Source organism: Nuphar pumila, chromosome 10, assembly GCF_984573655.1.
Source record: "Nuphar pumila chromosome 10, dmNupPumi1.hap1.1, whole genome shotgun sequence".
In the NCBI taxonomy this organism is placed as follows: Eukaryota; Viridiplantae; Streptophyta; class Magnoliopsida; order Nymphaeales; family Nymphaeaceae; genus Nuphar; species Nuphar pumila.
Genome location: NC_143258.1, coordinates 92,873,974 through 92,885,070, shown reverse-complemented (window position 1 = coordinate 92,885,070; position 11,097 = coordinate 92,873,974). Strand labels below are relative to the sequence as shown.

At 40.9% G+C, this 11,097-nt stretch overlaps 1 pseudogene; it reads left to right on the top strand.

Annotated features, from left to right (window-relative positions):
• The first annotated feature begins 2,094 nt into the window (after positions 1-2,094).
• LOC149827379 (metal tolerance protein 10-like) lies at positions 2,095-8,223 on the top strand (annotated as a pseudogene).
• Positions 8,224-11,097: the final 2,874 nt, after the last annotated feature.

Sequence of the window (11,097 nt, the reverse complement as noted above, 5' to 3'; positions counted from 1 at the left end):
TAGTGACAAGTTTCAACACATTTCAAACAGTGAAGGGCTTAGTATAATTTTTGCCATCACTTGTGTTGGTAAATTTATGGAAAACATAGATTTGAGTGTGTTGTCGACTAGAAAATTGAGGCATCACAACTTTTTCTGGTTTCTTCTTTAAACATACTTCTTGTTTGCAAAAACTTCTAGATTTGTCAAATAAATTCCTCTTTGGCTGTACTTTTGTGCAACGATGGAAAGCCTTGATTTCAACAAGTCCCCGCCTCAAGGTGGCAATTGCCTGCTCCGAAGGTGAGGCACCAATAAATTGCCTTGGGTAGGCCATAGATTCATCAGCCTATCCCCCGAAGAGGAGCGTGCCTCACCTCATGGCATACATCTTACCATGATCCAAATGCATAACCTGTGCCAAGTGTGAAATTGAAATTTATGTTTGAATTTTAGTTTCAATATGTCCATTTAGTCCACACAAGGACTATATTGTTTTTTCCTTTATAAGTGATTCTATACTTTCAATGCTATTCATTTGACTTATGGTGGCTTGCATTTTATGTCTGTTCTTCACAAAGCTTGGTGATTGCTTTGTGCTTTTTATGCTATAAGTCGACCATGATAGTGATTGTGCCTGTCTTGCTTTGGGTCTGCAGTAAGCTTGTCTTGGCATTTGAACCATATCCAATCAAACTAAAGTGGGTTGTATTTGGATCTAATCTTCTAGATTCAACCAAGTTTGACATGATTCAAGCATATCCAATAGATGAGCCCATATGTTGTAACCCTTTTTTTTCTTTCTAAACATGATTGGAAGATCCAATCTCATGTGATGAGATCCATGGCAAGGCGGGGCTGGACGGGGACGGGGCAGGGAAGGGGTGGGGCGAGGCAGGGCAGGGGACGGGGATAATTAGTTTGAGATGGGGGCAGGGGTGGAGGTACAAAGCCCCCCCCCCCCCCCCCCCCCCCCCCCGGTCCACTGCCATCCCTATACGTGGCTCCCCTAGTTGTCAGAACACTTTATTAAGTGTTTTGCCCCCAAACACTCGATCTACTTTCTTTCTACTTTCAATAGGCAACTATATTTGCTACAAAAATTGGTTTATCTTATTATAATACGACAATCGCATGGGCATCCGAATGTCATTATCTTAGAGCATCCCAAAGTGACATTACGTCACAACGCACCCTCCCTAAGAAAGTGGACCAACAATCCAAACATGATTAGGTATTTCTACCATTGGAGGACAAATTGTTGTGATCTCATCTGTGGCCGTCACTTTCTACTTTCAATCAGGGCAAATAAGAAATGAGGAAGGTGAAGAGTTCCAATTCATCTGTATTAAATAAGGCCATTCATACAATTATATAACACTGTTGCTCTCTGTATAATAAGAAGGCCTGGATATTGAGTGTTTTTTATGACAAAAGTTTTCCTCAGAAGCAGGTAATCTCTGGAGGCTCACTACCACTCGTAGACTTTATCATTCAAATATAAATTCTAGCTAGACTGAAATGATTCAATATGATTAGGTACTATCATGCATTACGGAAGAATCTTTCCTAAAGTAGGCTGGAAGGCAGCCGGAGAATCAGAGAAACACAAGGCATAATTGGCTATTTAATCTATAGAGTACATTTGGATATTTAATCTATATATATTATCCAGCCTACCATCAGCCTATTGCGAGCAAACATGCATTTTTGGAGTGATTTTTGCAAATCTGACCCCGCAGATGTGTTTAACATGGTTGATTTGTTAAGAAACGATACTTGGATCATTTTTTTAATAAAAAATATGATTTTAAGTAGTAAATATTTATAAAATTTTAGATCATTGATTTTAGAATATTATAAAAAACTACCTGCATATCAGAACATAGAAAAGTTTTCTACTGTGAGGGCTTTAGAATAGAATTGGTGGGATTTCAAATATCAAAGCTGACTTTAAGAGAGCATTTATTTCAATCAAATTCGTGAAACTGGCGGAAGCAAGCTGATATTTGTTTCACTACATGTAAAAATCCATTAGGAAGAAAAGCAAGCACATTCCAATTTTTTCCCTCAATACATGGAAGGCATATTTTGGATATTTTGGCGACCGTGTGCATGCAGGACGAGATGAAAGAGCTAGCAATGAGGAAGAGGAGTGCCATCCACAAGTCCAACGCTGCTAATGTGGTACTTTTCATAACCAAGGTTTATGCATCAGTGGAGATCAAGTCACTGGCAGTCATTGCTTCCACACTTGACTCCCTGCTGGACTTGCTCTCTGGGTTCATCCTCTGGTTCACTGCCCGTTCAATGAGAAAGCCCAATCAGTACAGATACCCCATTGGCAAGAACCGAAGGTAGCCTGTTGTAAGGTTCTCGATCTGCCTTGCCTTGCCTTCATTTTGTCGCCGCATCCAGTTGTCTTAATAAGAACCAAAGGGTGGAATACTAATCCTACCCCAAACTTGACCTTTTGTTTAGTATTTGGAACTGGCTGGCCTTTGCAGGGAATTCTTGTGTTTGCATCTGTAATGGCTACATTTGGTTTCCAGACACTATTGGAGTCTTCTCGAGAGCTCATTACACAGGTACTCTAATAATAATTGTGAACCATTTATGTTTTTCCGATGACAAGGAACCAGCCGGGATAGCAGCTAGTAATAGTCGCCAAGGTCATGCTTGTGTGAGGACTTGAATCAGTAAGCGTGTTTTTCACAGTTTCATATCAACATTTTATGAGATAAAATCCATGTTGTGCACTCTATTAGTACATGCACATGACAGGGCACCCTTGAAACCACATACAAGTCTAGGACTGGGACATGCCCAGCTGCTCATGATTCGGTCCAGTTTGGCTCATGTAGGAGATGGTTGAATTTGTACCGCCTAATATGAGCTTTGAATAAGACAGTTGTGACTAACAGACAGAGTACTGAACAGAGGACTCTCAGCTAGGTTTGGTTAATGAAAGGCCGAAACGAAGCTAGTTGTTGAGCCTAAACAAGCAAGCATGAACAAGAGGAGCTTGGCTCTTTCAGCTCATTTTGAAAGCCCAAGTTGGGTGCAAATGTATGAGGTTGTGTGTGTGTGTGTGTGTGTGTGTGCATAGTGATAAAGAGGATGTATGGACAGCTCAGGTCATATTGTATATAGTTGATTCTTCAGTTATATTCAATCCTCACCACACATCTCACTTGTTGCAGATGTCCATGGGCCCTGTTCTCATACTTTCCAAGTGAGATGCCCCGAGAGAATTGAATATAACTGGCGCAGTTAAATACAACATGATCTGATCTTCTCTCGGAACTCTTTTAGCTGTTCACATTTACTAACAAATGGAAAATCTGCAGTCAAACCCCACCCTGGATCGAGAAAAGGAGAGATGGTTGATTGGCATCATGGTGTCAGTTGCTGTTTTAAAGTTTGTCCTCATGGTTTACTGCCAAAGGTTCCAAAATGAGATCGTTAGAGCCTATGCCAAAGACCATTTCTTTGATGTCATCACCAACTCAGTTGGCCTAGCCACAGCAATCTTGGCAGTTAGGTTCCTCTGGTTGTTCGACCCAACTGGAGCCATATTGGTAATGTTCACTGCTCACTATTTTCAATATATATATATATATATATATATATATATATATATAGAGAGAGAGAGAGAGAGAGAGAGAGAGAGAGAGACGAAAGAAATACAACATTACCACTCATGAAGATCAACAAAATGTTGAACCCATGAATGAAACAAGAGCAAAAGCCAAAACAAATAAAAGAAAGCAGAAAGGAAAAAGAACATCAAACAGACAAAACAGGCTCACGCAGGAGCCGCTGACCCAGAGGGCGGCAAAAGAGGGAGAGCGTCAATGGGAAGGAGCAGGAGATCACTAAGATGCATACTCAGAATCACATAAACATCCACCAAAATTTTATGCACCAGAATGTTAACTAGGGTACTTCACTTAGATAGTGGGAGTATTGACTATGGTAAAATTTTGAAAAGTGATAGTTGTTATGATTAATAAATCATATTTTATCATAGATTCATGAGTTAATGAAAATTCATAGAACTTCACTAGTGTTTATGTGGACATGATGATGTCATATGATATGGTCATGGAAGAGCCATAAGAACCTCATGACTAAGTAAGAAAGTGAGACTCACAATATAAAGTATTTGTTTATATATGATATTGCACATTCATGGTTAAATTTAAATTGTGACATGATAAAAAACCTATATGGTTATGTGAAATTAGTGCATGCAAGGACAATGTCATGACTAAATCCATACCATATAGGAAAAAAATCATGATTCATATGATGATGAAAATATCACATGATTATCTGAAAAACATCCCATAACATGTGAAAAAACATTACATTTGATTATATAAAAATGATGAAAAAATGCATATAGCTATGTAGGAAATAACCTATAGCATATGTGAAAAACCTCATATTTGAATATGAATGATACAAAGTTCACATGATTATATGAGAAATAACTCATAATATATGAAAAAACACCATAATTACATATTGATACAACCCTTAAAATTGTGCATAACTTATTAGGTGCATGTTATGTCATGAAGTGCTATATCAATACTTGATGCATCAATTGTGATACAATATGGTTGTTTGCCCCGTATGACCAAGTAAGAGATGTTAGTTCTTGATAATTAAGTTTTAATGTGGCTATAAGGGCTCACACTAGAATCCAAAGAGCTACACATGATGTTGGGCTCATAACTCACATAACATGTGAGTTAAAATCTCATTATAACGTATTGAATAAGATTAAAATTTCTATTCAAGGCTATAAAAATGGCTACTGGGGAGAGGACTATAAAATCCCCAGCCCCTACGCACTGCAAGAATAACCTAGCAAGACCACCCCCAACCCCCAGACATAGGTCATTTTTTACATTTTCCCCATCTACCACATCTTCTCTCTATTCTCTCCTTCCTCACTTTGTGCATAGCCCTATCCAAATTTCAACAGAAAACAATGTAGATAATATCTATACGGTTTGATCTCCAATTTAGAAAGCCAAGAAAGTGCGAAAGAGAGGGTGGTTTCTGCTAGAGAGTATTGTTCAATCTAGCATTGTCAATATTGTTCCACATACATATATTTCAATTTTGAAGACATGTCAAGTAGGCCAAGCTAAATGAAGGCTTTTGCACTTAGTTTTTTCAAACCAGTTTTTCTATTCTTTGGCATGTATTTTTGTTGGCACTTTGTACCCTTTTGAGTGAAGTTCTTTTCTAGACAATTTATTTTTATGATATTTCCTTTTCAATCTGGTTTTATATCTTAATTTATGGTCTATATCGCATAGATATGTGGACTAGGGAATGACTGAGGAATGCAGGTTGGACTTGCAAGTTTCTAAAATTTTTGCTAAAATGGACATGACACAGAATTTTTTAATTTTTACTTAATAAAAACTATTTTTGATATTTTAATATTTAAAAATATCTTTTATTGAAGTATCATTAAAACTACTAAAAATAATGGCCACAGTAAGATGTGTCTAACACTATAAGAAAATCGTGGATTAGCGATGGCTTATATCCATTGTTAATCCGTCGCTAAACTGTTTAGCGACAGATTAGCGATGGATAGAGGCCATCACAGATTTTTGCTCGCTAATTAGCGTAAAAACTTATCTGACGTTAATTCTGTCGCTAATTTGCGACAGATTAGCAACAGACATTATCCGTCGTTAATCCATCACTAAATTTAAAAAAAAAAAATGATCCCTATCGGGCGGTATTCCGACAGCAATAAGCCGGACTTATACTGCACCCGACAGGCATTGCACAGAATGATCGCTATGCCTCATCGTCAAACTTGTATCGTCCTCCGTGAACCGGTGCTCTCTGGCATCGCCGCCCTCCGTGAATGGGAGTCGTCGTCCTCCGTGAACCGGCGTCGCCGTCCTCCGTGAACCGTCTTCCGTGAACCGATGCTCTCCGGGGTCGCCGTCCTCCATGAACCGGCGCCGTCATCTTCCATGAACCGGCGACGCCGTCATTCTCCGTGAACCAGCGTCGCCATCCTCCGTGAACCGGCATCATCATCCTTCGTGAATCGGCGCCGACGTCCTCCAGCGATTGCTGACCGTCCTCCGGAGTCGCCGTCCTCCGTGAACCGGTGCTCTCCGACGTCACCGTCCTCCGTGAACCGGTGCTCTCCGGCGTCGCCGTCCTCCATGAACCGGTGCTCTCCGACGTCACCGTTTTCCATAAACCGGTGCTCTCCGGCGTCGCCGTCCTCCATGAACCGGCGTCGTCATCTTCTATGAACCGGTGTCGCCGTCATCCTCCATGAACCGGCGTCGTCGTCCTCCGTGAACCGATGCCGACGTCCTCCAGCGATCGCCGACCGTCCTCCGGCGTCGTCGTCCTCCACTCTCATGTACATGCTCTCCAACGCGCTCTCCTCGCCGTCCTCCGAAGAAGTCGGTTTAAATCGAGCGCGATCCATTTAAATTTCGAACGGTGAGAGAGGGAAAATTTCGCGCTCGGTTTAAATCGAAAATTAGCGAGGGATTTAGCGAGGAAATTTTTCCGTTGCTAATCCGTCGCTAATTAGCGACAGAAAAATTCCCTCGCTAAAATATTTTTCTTGTATTGAGAATTAGCGACCAAACAATTATTGTCGTTAATCCGTCGCTAATTAGCAACAGATTAGCTAGAGAAAATTTTCATCGCTAATCCGTCGCTACTTAGCGACAGATTCATGAAGAAAGTTTTCTCTAGCTAATCTATCACAAATTTGCTACGAAAAAAATCCATCGCAAATTTCCATCGCTAATTAACATTTTTCTTATAGTGTAAATCAACATTTCTATGCATGTCACCAAGGGACATGCAGCCAAAATGACATGCCCTTGTGAGAGAGCTTATGGCGGTACAACACTTGATTTACATAGATCTAATATTTAAAAGTAAAATAAATTATTGGATCATGTTTAACATGCCATATTTATTATTTTCATATGTTAAAGTTGATTCAAGAGGAACATCAAGCTGGACTTGTATCTCATCTTTAATGGCTTGTAATCAACCTAGATGAGTGATGGCAGACTTAACGGTCTTGGGTTCAAGAGAAACATCAAGCTCGACTAAAAAATATTTTTCATTGGGTTTGATAATGCCAACTTTGGTCCGAGTGACCACGGTATGGGTGTTATAAGCTGGATTGCCAGCAGCATGAAGCTGGAGAGGTGTCATGCATATCGATCTGAGTCTCAATTAGGGTTGGTTGGTTGGGGAGGGTGTTGTGTGTTTCCCCCCGAAAATGCAATGTTTTCTACAGTGTGTGTTCGGGGGTTCGAATGAACGCCACATATATAAGCACATGGGGCTCGTATTCCCGTGTGTGTCATCATCACTTAGCATCAGAGTCTGGTGCGGTTACAAAGACTTAAGTACCCTTTCTTGCTATTCTCGTCATGAAACGACAGTTTGAGAAAATGACAAAAATGTTCTCCATTCAAAAAAAGGGAAATGACGGTTCGAAAAAAGGCCAAAAATATCCTCCATCCAGAAAGTCGAGGATGATGTTAACTCTTCAAAGTCCAAACAACGAAACAAACCTGAAATGCTTTCTCTTTCTTTTTCGTTTGAACTTTCCGTCATCATCATCTTCTTCTTCCTTCTCCGTGCAGCACTGTAAAACCCTCCCTCCCTCCCTCTCTCTCTCTCTCTCTCTCTCTCTCTCTCTCTTTGTCTCTCTCTCTCTCTAGAGAAGAAAGTAAGGGAGGCAAAGAGTCAGCGATCCAATGGTGATCGTCGCCCTCTTTCTGCTAGCAGTGGCCGGAATGCTGCCCTCATTCAACGGGCAACCGATTGCGGCGGCCCCTCCGCCGCCTTCGAGGGACACTTATAATGAAATCTTCCTCCAGTACACCTACAACAGAGTCTTTCAAAGTACAATCCATCTACCCCTACGTCGGCAATACTTTCGATCAGGGCTGTGTCTTCCAGGCCACTCTGACGCTGCTCAACACAGGCGTTCTCACCCTCAAGTCTTGGCGGGCATTTGTGGGGTTCTGACACCTCAAGGTTCTTATCTTGACCTCCAACACCGTGCTATCCGACAGGACCCACCTCCCCGCCAACGTCGGGAATGACATGTTCCTCTTCAGCTTCCCCATCACGAACCTCAAGACTGCCATCGAGACAACTGGCTACTACAGCCTGATCACGGCGACGATCGTGCTGAAGGAAGCATAGTTCAACATCGCAATTTACAATTTATACACAGTAGCGATTTACGGAAATCGCGTAGCAAAAAAAAATGGCAAATCTCTAAATCGAGTAGCAATTTATGAAAATCACGTAGCGAAAAAAAACATAAATGGCAAATCGCTATGCGATTTTCGTGAATCGCTATATTGAGTAGTGAATTACGAAAATCACTTAGCGAAAAAATGGCAAATCACTAAATCGAGTAGCAAAAAAAAAAAAATGAAAAATCGCTAAATCAAGTAACGATTTACGAAAACCGCATAGCAAAAAAAAAAACATAAAATCGTGGGAAAGGATGCTACAAAAACCGCGATCAAGAAACAATCGAAGGAAACAATAAACAAGAACGATCAAACAAAACACTGTATTGCTCTTTTTTGACAGTTACAAGCGGGAAAAAAAAGAAAGAATTTATACAAGGCCCCAAAAAATTTCTTTCGGGGGGCGTTGGCCCCCTGTAACCCCCCTCTTGTAAGGGCAAAAACTCTGAATCAGGCTCCACAACTCATCAAATTGAACCATGCTACAGTCAGTGTGCAGGTCAGTCGGTGCTTGATGGAGCAGTGTAGAATCGTCTGCTGAATGTGCACAGAGGTAGAAAGAAAAGGGAGAGAGAGAGGGTTGATGTTCATGGCCTTCTTCAGGGGGATTTGTTTCTCGGATAATCGTGCAGTGTAGTTACTGGGTCTTAAATAACCATCTTCGGGGTACTTAAGTCTTTGCAACCACTCCTTTTTTAGAATCATCGTTTTATGGCACCAATGGCGGAAAGTGTAATTAAGTCTTTGCAACCGCACCAGTCACTGACTCTAATTTATGCTAACAAACATGGAGATACGAGCTTATATACGTGGCGCTCATTGGGACCCCCGAAAAAGCACTGTGGCTAACGACTGTCGTTGGGAGGGTGAGGGAGGGAGGGGGAACATATAACCTGCTTTGGGCTGGTTGGGATTTTGGGAGATTGGTCTAAATCGGCACTCCCATAACCATCAGTGGTACCATGATGTGGGTCATCAGATTGCGGATCTGAGATGGTGGTCAACTGCTTACTAAGGCTGCTGTAATCTGCGTGATAACGATGGTCAATGATGCTGTTGGGCGAGGTGGACTGCTATGTCACAATTTTGATTGTTTTGAGGTCCTTGATTGAGATTTTGGTACATCTGAAGAGATGACTGGTTTCCTGTCTGAGAGAAACTGTGGCCTTGAGATGAGAACTGATTTTGGTACCCTCTTCGCCTGTTGCTTTTATTTTTGTCCTCACAAATGCGACGTTCTGATTTGGGTTATTCTTGCTAGGGATTTTGAAGGGTTCTAAAAGTCTCATGAGCTTGAAGGAGAGAGAGACAAGTTTTTTATATGTAGGAACATACGACTTCATCACAGTGAGGACAAATGCTTCGTAGCCTTGGTCGAATGCCATTTAGAAACAAAAAGACTTTGTTTTATCATCGACAGGCTTGCCAATGGTGGCTAGTTCGTCACAAGTATTTTTGAAATTAGCAATGTGCTCAGAGAGAGAAAGTTTTTGAAGCAAATAGCATTCACGTTTTTGAGATTCAAGAGCTAGCGCTTCCTCACGGTTCGACCAGACTTGGGCAGCTATGTCAAGCTCAATGATGAACCCAAGCACGTCCTCAGATAATATGCCTGTGATCCAGCCTTTCAACAATTTCTTATCTTGTCAGATCCGATCTTGAGGTGGATCGCGATGATCCTGAGGAGGATAATGTACACTGGTTGGAGAGATTCACGCCTACATTTTCTTTGCTCATGCCCATGGTTATCCATAACCGTTTGATATAGATGATGCGTGCTGGATTCAAATCCCAGCAGATCGGATTTGGATCGGCTAATAGTTTGGTTGCATCTCGTGTGATTTGGAACCACATGAGATGGAATAAAATGTGATTTGAAGTCTTATGATTTCAAGTCAATTTATCATATAAGATTCACTTCGAATGTGATCTCAAATCACATTCCATTCCTTATTGGCATGAGATTTCAAATCACACGTTTGGTTAGATGTGCAAATGAGATCCATTCTCTCATTTGCATGAGATTCCAAATCACGTGTTTGGTTAGCTGTGCAAATGAGATTCACCCCTCATTTGCATGAATTTTCCAAATCACATTTGAATGCAACCAAACCTATTATGTTTAGAAGCATTTGCCCAATGTGAGGCACCGTTTCCAAGCCACAATTTTGACATCAAAATCATAATAAAAAATCTACAGCACGTTAAGGTAAACGAATACTGAGTCCACTCTTTGGATCAGCCATAATCCAGTTTTGTGTCCGATATCCATTTGTACCCTAAGACCTTAGCTGCTTTACTTTCCCTTCACATGCTTCCAGATTTTCCTAGCCAGTCGTTTGGTACGTACATGAAAAAATATGTCAAAAAAGGAAAAAGTTGTCATAAATTTTGTGGGACCCACTGTTTTTTCCAAAATGCAACAAATGCATAAAAAGTGATCCATTCCACCGTTTATAAAAGGATCTCTTTTGTGATTCAATTTAGACAAATGCTTCTGGATAAACTTTATTCTTGAACAAATATCTCCATTGCGGATTGATTGACGTAGCTGGATTGTTAGGTCAAATTATTATAATCGAGGGGCCTCAGGTTCGAATCCCACTAGGGATAGCATCTAATGGTAGGATCATGAAATTCCAAATCCTATATTTCGATTGGTTAAAAAATGTTCATAAAATGGAACAGCATCTAATGTTAGGATCAAAGGTAGGGATGCAAACAGCTCGGATCTTGAACAGCTAAATATAAACCTCCATCCTGGATCTGATCCATTTGCATCAAAGGGTCGCACATGAGGTGAATATAATGGGATGTA